The sequence below is a fragment of the Rutidosis leptorrhynchoides genome, unplaced genomic scaffold (assembly GCF_046630445.1).
Source record: "Rutidosis leptorrhynchoides isolate AG116_Rl617_1_P2 unplaced genomic scaffold, CSIRO_AGI_Rlap_v1 contig348, whole genome shotgun sequence".
Taxonomy (NCBI): domain Eukaryota; kingdom Viridiplantae; phylum Streptophyta; class Magnoliopsida; order Asterales; family Asteraceae; genus Rutidosis; species Rutidosis leptorrhynchoides.
Window position 1 is genome coordinate 66,900 of NW_027266586.1, and position 7,497 is coordinate 74,396.

Here is a 7,497-nt window from a genome sequence, read left to right on the forward strand (position 1 = left end):
GCAAAATTTTCAATTTTAAATCTATTATAACTGTAATTTTTTTATATATAATAATGAGACTTTAATTTTAAATCTGTTTCAATTATAATTTTAATTGTAAATTTTATTATTAAATTAACATTAAACACATTGTATTTTATTAACGAATAAAAATTTGACACATGTATCTTAAATTTTTGAATTTAATTAAGTTTTAAGTTTCAATTTTTTAAGACAATGATATTATTTTCTTTCCTATTCTAATTAGGAAATCAGAAACAATAATAACATAATAATTTTAAATAAAATTCTACCAATTACTTTTTCTTAATATAATAATTTTATTCATAAATAATTTTTTATCTATTATTTAAAGTTATTCCTAATAAAATTCATAAATTCTTTTCTCTATTCTAATTAAAACGGACACATTTTCTTTTTTCCTATTCAAACGGACATATTATTATAAAAATATTCATAATTAAATTATGATATATATTATTTTTTTTTGATTCTTTCATTAAACTATTATATCTCATCCAAACTCGTTGTATTTTTTTCTATTCTTAACTAAAACGAACATATATTATTTTTCAAATAATAAGAATAACTAGATGCAATTATAAATTTTATTATGAAATCAATTCTTGATATATAACTTTTATTTTTTGCTATATTTATTATTTTTGAAAACAAAATAAATTTTAAATTTAATAGAATTGTAAATGTTTAAATCAAATAAAAATAATTATAATTGATATAAAGTTAAAATAATTTTTTTATATAATATTTTACATAGATTTAATAATGTCTAATACAAATAATAATTATATGATATATATTTAAATTATTTATTTTTAAATGTACGAATTATCCGTCCAACGGACTAATCCACTGAATTATATTCTTGCAGTTTTGTTAATTCGGAATCATTTTTCTTTTTTTGATGTTAGGAATCATTTTTCTTTTCGGATGCATTATTGAATTTCAAACATGTTGCAATATATATATATATATCCCTATTTAATTTAAACACTAATTTTGCTTGTGGGTTTGGAACAGTGAATGAATAGTTAATCAATTTCAGCCTTTAGATTTTTTCAACAGCTAATTTGAATCATTAGATCTTTCAATGAGCAATCTATAAATAGTAATTTAATTCAGTCCGGTCTATGGAATTTTTTTGATCGACATGGACCGTTAGATTGTTAGATGAGCAATCTATAAATAGTAATTTAATTCAGTCCGTCTATGGAATTTTTTTGATCGACATGGACCGTTAGATTGTTAGAGAGTATTTTTTATTGTGGGTTGTTATGTAGGGGATTCTTCTCTTCCATTTTTATTTTCTAAAGTCTTCATCTTCATTCTTCTTTGTACTCCACACTCCACAGAGCAGTGACGAGAAGCTTCTCTGCCATCATCAGCGGCGACATTTAGCCTCCACAGTGCCGCGACGAGATCCATCGATCCCAACATCAACGGCGGTGAGACTCGTTGGCCCCATCAAAGCCGACGACGATGGACACTCCTCCACAGCACCACGACGAGATCCGATGACCTACACATAGCCGACGTCTTGATCCCCCTTCGCTCTTCTCTTCCATCTCCTCCATTTAGTGTCGCTGAAACACGCTATTATCGATGCCTAAATTCATCACAGATCCTCTTTATATTTTTTTCCTTTAAACCTATTGCTCTCTTTATATTCATCACATGTCCTCTTCATGTATGTTTCATGTATGCAAGGTATTTGAAGAGATGCAAAAGAGAGGTCTTGAAAATATTTAGAGTTTTGCCATCAACCCCGTTTCGCTGCCTGCTGATATTGGCATCTCAGGTAAAGCTTAATTCTGATTTTAAATTTTCACTTAGTTTTTTTTTTCGATTCAGAATTATTTTTATGTAATTTAGTTTTTTAGCAGCTTTGTTTTTATGTGTTGTTTGATTTTGTGATAATGAAAAATCCTATAAAGATATGGGGTTGCTGGCATCGAGTGGGACTAGATTTCACAAAATATCACCTTCCAAAATCCATACGTTACAGGTTCAGTTATGACTTATAATTATTTATTTTGATGGTTTCATGGTTTAGTCAGCAGTAAATGATATTATTGATTTCAAATCACTGCCATGGGTACTTGCGATGTCTATGTCCTAACAAAATGGATGGTTGCGATGTTTTTCCGTTTGCGTCCATACTTCTAATGAGTACTTTTGGGAATTCAATACACAATCAGATAATCGTACAGTGTCTTATGCATCGTAAGAGTGTCTTTTTCTGGTGTATAAAACAATGAGGATTTTATTTGAGCAATCTGTCGCCAATTTGCCATTAGGCATTTTCTTAACTGTCATGTAATCTCTTTTAGAAATATGCGGATCTCCAAACTGAGGGAATATCTTGCATATAGGGTTTGATCTACCAAGAAAGTTGTGGGGGGGGGGGGGGGGGGGGGGGGGGGGGGGGGGGGTTTATCCCTTGATCTCTCTCATCCAATATCAAATAATGTTTTTCGTTCAGGTTCCGTTTGATACTCCACCTTATCTTTTTGATTCTTTTTAACAACATACTTTTATATTCCTTCATATGTTTTTTAACAACATGCAAATGTACATGTTGCTTATTTGAGTGCAAATACGGAATTACACTCTAATTTTGAAAAGAAATAGTGATTTTGGAGGTTAATGTTATTTTCCTAAAATGATACCATCAAAATATAAAGAACAATCTGATTCTTGCTATTTGTTCTGTCGTTTTATTTCAAGCTAATTATTCAACCTTATTATTTTTTGTGTTTAGGATTTTAGGATACTATACTTCAGTTTAGAGATGGTTGTGAAAGGATACTGTAATGTTTTCGAATTCATTGTACATAAGGTTCTTATTATAAACAGTCGAGCTTTAGTTATTAAGGTTATGCTCATGTTAATTGTTAAGGAGCACAAGCCTTAAAGCAGTAATTTACAGTTGAAGTTTTCATAATAGAGTTGAATGCTATGTTACCATTCACGATCAATCATAGATTATGAGCATAGAGATTTCATTATCTGCAGTTTTACGTTATTGCTGCCTGTTTAGAGATAATTTGTCTGATATCAAACTTTACAGTATACGCAAAAAAATCTTGTGATCTTCAAGCCCACAAAGAAAATAAAATTTAAGTTCACTACATGATATGTCTCGCATAAGCATAATTGGCTGCTCCAAATTTATTTGTGTTTATAAATTTCTTATTTTTGTTATTAACTTATACCATATTTTGTTTTTGCAAAGAAAGCTCGCATATGAAATGTTTTTAGCTCAAGCATTGAGAGAAGCGATTCAATTGCATTGAATTCTCGATAGTGGACAAGTGATTCAAGATGACGTACTAATCTAAGCTGACTTCCTTCATTATTCTTTATCTGCTCACAACTCTTTTTAGCTGTAGAAGAATTTCTTTCGAATTTTATACTCTTTGCAGGATGGGCCAAGGAGAAAGGACTATTAGGAGCATATGTTGGTGAGAAGAGAAAGCTTGGAATACCAACAAAAACTTGGTTATGAAGAGCAGGGTTCTCCCCAACCATTTTCGGTAATCCCTTTAACATTCTCAGCTTTTAGTTTCGTTTAGTGCATTTCTTCTTCGGTAATGAGTATATAATCATTCACTTAAAATTTTTAAATTCCAAAGTCCCACATTTATGTCGTTCGTTAAAAAAGAAAAAGAAAAGAATAGTCGTTGTAAAATAGCCGTACTAACCATTTATAATGTATTTCATTTTATTCTTATATTTTAATCATTATTTGTGTGACAATGTAGCACGATTTTGTTGATACAACAAATGGATGCATCTCAACAGGTATGATATAGTCGCCTTTAAATGTGTAATATTTTATTTTAAATTATGTATCAATCAAGATCACATATGTGGAGCTTGCTATAAAAATGTTACTATGTGTTTAATAGGACCACAATTTTGTTTTTCATGTGTTGTTTGATTTTGTGACAATAAAAAATCCTATAAAGATAAGGGGTTGCTGGCATCAAGTGGGACTAGATTTCACAAAATATCACCTTACAAATCTCATAGGTTGCAGGTTCAATTATGACTTATAATTATTTGTTTTGATGGTTTCATAGTTTAGTCAGCAGTAAATGACATTGTTGATTTCAAATCACTCCCATGGGTACTTGCGATGTCTATGTCCTAACAAAATGGATGGTTGCGATGTTTTTCCGTTTGCGTCCAAAATCAAATCTAGATTCTTTCAATGATGATGATAGCTTTGTGTCTTGGAAAGGTATATATTTATATTATGAATACAAATAGGAAAATGAAATGCATTATATTATGTTGACATGCATTTCCATCAGTTAACGGTGAATTCCTGATGCATTATATAAAAAGCTCTTTTTTTTCTATTTCATGATGAAGCATGCATATCATGTAAATGGTCTGGCATAAAAACCACTATCGTCTATCTTTGACATCCCACGACATATTTGCGCTTTGTCTACAAAAACCCGATTTATCCAATTCTCTTTTTGTTCCACCTTAGATAATTTATTTCTTGGATTGTTTTAAAACTATCTGCTTCGAGTTTTTACTTGCTGACATTCTGTCTTTCCGTGCTTTAGGGGGTTGATGCTTTTCAGCTGGGATGGAGCCTTTCGAAGGAGCAAATTTAGGTTCGATTCGGCTCCATTTATGATTTCAGTTAAACTCAAATTGAATTTGGATATTTATTCATTTTGGTTGTTGTCTTACAATTTAAAAGTAGTTTTGAAATCAATAATCACGTTTTCTATCATTAAAAAATACCTAAATTTGAGACTTTTCGTTAGGTGATACATCGTATTTGTCAATGACAGTTCCATATCTTCGCTAGGCTATAAAATAAGAGCTTAAAAATTGAACTATATAACCTATAAACATTTCAAGATAAAAAAAAATTACGAACCAGCACTTAAATTTATTTATGACCTTCGAGGAGCCGGATGAGGGGTTCTGTAGAAACAATAAATTTGTCAATGAAATATTTAATTCACTTTATCCATGTCACGCTGCTACTGAACTATTCGTTTGTCCAAAATTTCGAAATGGATGCTAGGATTTCTTTGCTTTCGAATTATTGTGAAATTCTGTTTCTTGTGAAATATCGTCTTTCTGAATTGTGGCTGGAAATCAATTCGTCTTACAGACATGTTTTTCTTCCAAGGCCTCTTTTTTTTTTCCCTTTCCAAAGACGCAGATTCATTGTTGCTCCATAACCTCTGTATTTACCACAATGATGCTCCAAGACATGAGGTTGGTTGGTTTGGTCTCGATTTCTTTACCTACTATATTAATACTATAATATATTTACTGAATATTTAGGAATGCATGCTAATTGATCGACTCTATATTTAAGGATTTGTTCGGTTGGGAGCTGATATAATATCATCGGATGCTCCCTTAATTACTGTGCATGAAATTACTCCATCATTGTTTTTAAATGTAATTTTATTTTCATTGCAAATGCTAAACATTCTGATTTTAAGATATTCAGTTTTTCAATGATAATTAAATTACATGTTGTTTACTTGATACTGTACTTGATGTTAAATTCGAACGTCAAGCGAATTAAGAGTAATAATTTATCTGTAAAAAAGCAAGACACTTAGTAAAACTCTTCGTTTAAAGGTGAATGCAAGCTTTGCCTGAATTATTGTTTACTTTTACAGGTTTAGTAATCTTAGCGCAATGACACATAGAGGTTGAAGTTGAAGGAAACGACCGAGAGAGGTGGAAAGTTGATGACAGAAAGTGTAGAGGTTGGACTAGAATAATAAACCAGGAAGCAATCAGAGATTAATTTCACGGTGGAGAGACATGGAGCGGAGGCAAACTACAGAAAGAGAGACCAATCTGCTCTCTTCTATTTATGCTCTGGTCGCTCATATATAATCACAATCTTTGCATTCATTTTCTTTGTTTATTTTGATTAGTAAAGTCTCACTTGATATTAAAAAAAAGTCTCATTTGAAATTCCTTTTTAATTATCTTCATTGTAGTCCAGAGTCTCAATGTCTGGTTTTTAATTGTCCAAAACATCAGTGGTGGTGGGGGGCAGTTTGAGAGCACTAAATCAGTGTGCATTTCAGGACGATTTGTAAGCAGTGTATTTTTTTCAACTTAAATTCCATTGTTTGTTTTTTCTTTATTGGTTTTTTTTCACGCTCAAATCATTTCATATATGCTATTACAAGTTTATTGAAGGAAATGCTTGCTTTAGCAAAGACAGATAATTCAAAAAGCATGGAAGGTTAAATTCCATTTTTTCACAAGTTGATATTGCTCTATGCATATATTATTCTTCATGTTTTTGAATTCCATTTTGCTCCTCTACTTACTTTTTACAGTTACTAACAATTTTCAAGAGAAGACATAACTGCCATCTACGGATGCTATATAATTCATTCAATCATAAAAAAAAAAGTATATTTTTTTCACTATGTTTTCCTACTTTTATTTTTTTTCCTTTGGCAGAAATTGTGCAAATCATTTGTGTATCTTTCTTTCATCTTCTTAAAATTAGCTTATACCTGCTCTTCCAATTCTGTGGTATTTTTTTTTCATATGTTGATTTTTGCTCCGTTTTTTATTAGATTTTTGCTCCTTTATCCTCCGTTTTGCATCTTCTTCAGTGTCCATGCGTCCTCAATGACGGCTGCCGTCGTTTAGGGTCTTACATTTCTCCCTCTCAATTGATTTAAGTTGTATGTTTGTTGGATTTGGCATTTTTTTCCCTCCCTAAATAGCCTCACGTTGTTGTCGATAATTGCAAGTTCTTGATTGTAGTTAATGGTGGTGAAAAGGTTTGATAATTTAAATCATACGGCGGCGGCTCTACCTTACAACCGACGCCGCCAAGAGATTCTCAAGTGGCTACCGTTATGACGCGAGGGGGATGCTAAAATCTGTAAGTAAATATTTTTCAAGTTCATAACCCATATCTTAATTTTTAAAATTCAATTAATTAAGATTATAGTAATTTGTATGCTTCTGCTCGTGAAGCTGAAAACCAATGGTAAAGATGTTATTGATGAGAAATGTATGTTTTGCTTTTAATGGCATAAACTCGATTTATCCAACTCTCTTTTAAATCCATTTTAGAGAATTTACTTTTTTAAAACTATCTGCTTCAAGTTTTTACTTGCTGACAGTCTTTCCGTACTTCAAGGGATTGATGCTTTTTAGTTGGGCTGGAGCCTTCTCAAGGAGCAAATTTAGGTTCGATTCGGCTTCATTTATGATTTCAGTTAAACTCATATTGAATTTGGATATTTATTTATTTTGGTTGTTGTCTTACAATCTAAAAATAGCTTTGAAATCAATAATCACGTTTTCTATCATTACAAAATGCCTAAATTTGAGACTTTTTGTTAGGCGATACTTCGTATTTGTCAATGACAGTTCCATGTCTTCACTAGGCTATAAAATAAGAACTTAAAAATTGAACTATATAGCCTATAAACATTTCAAAATAAA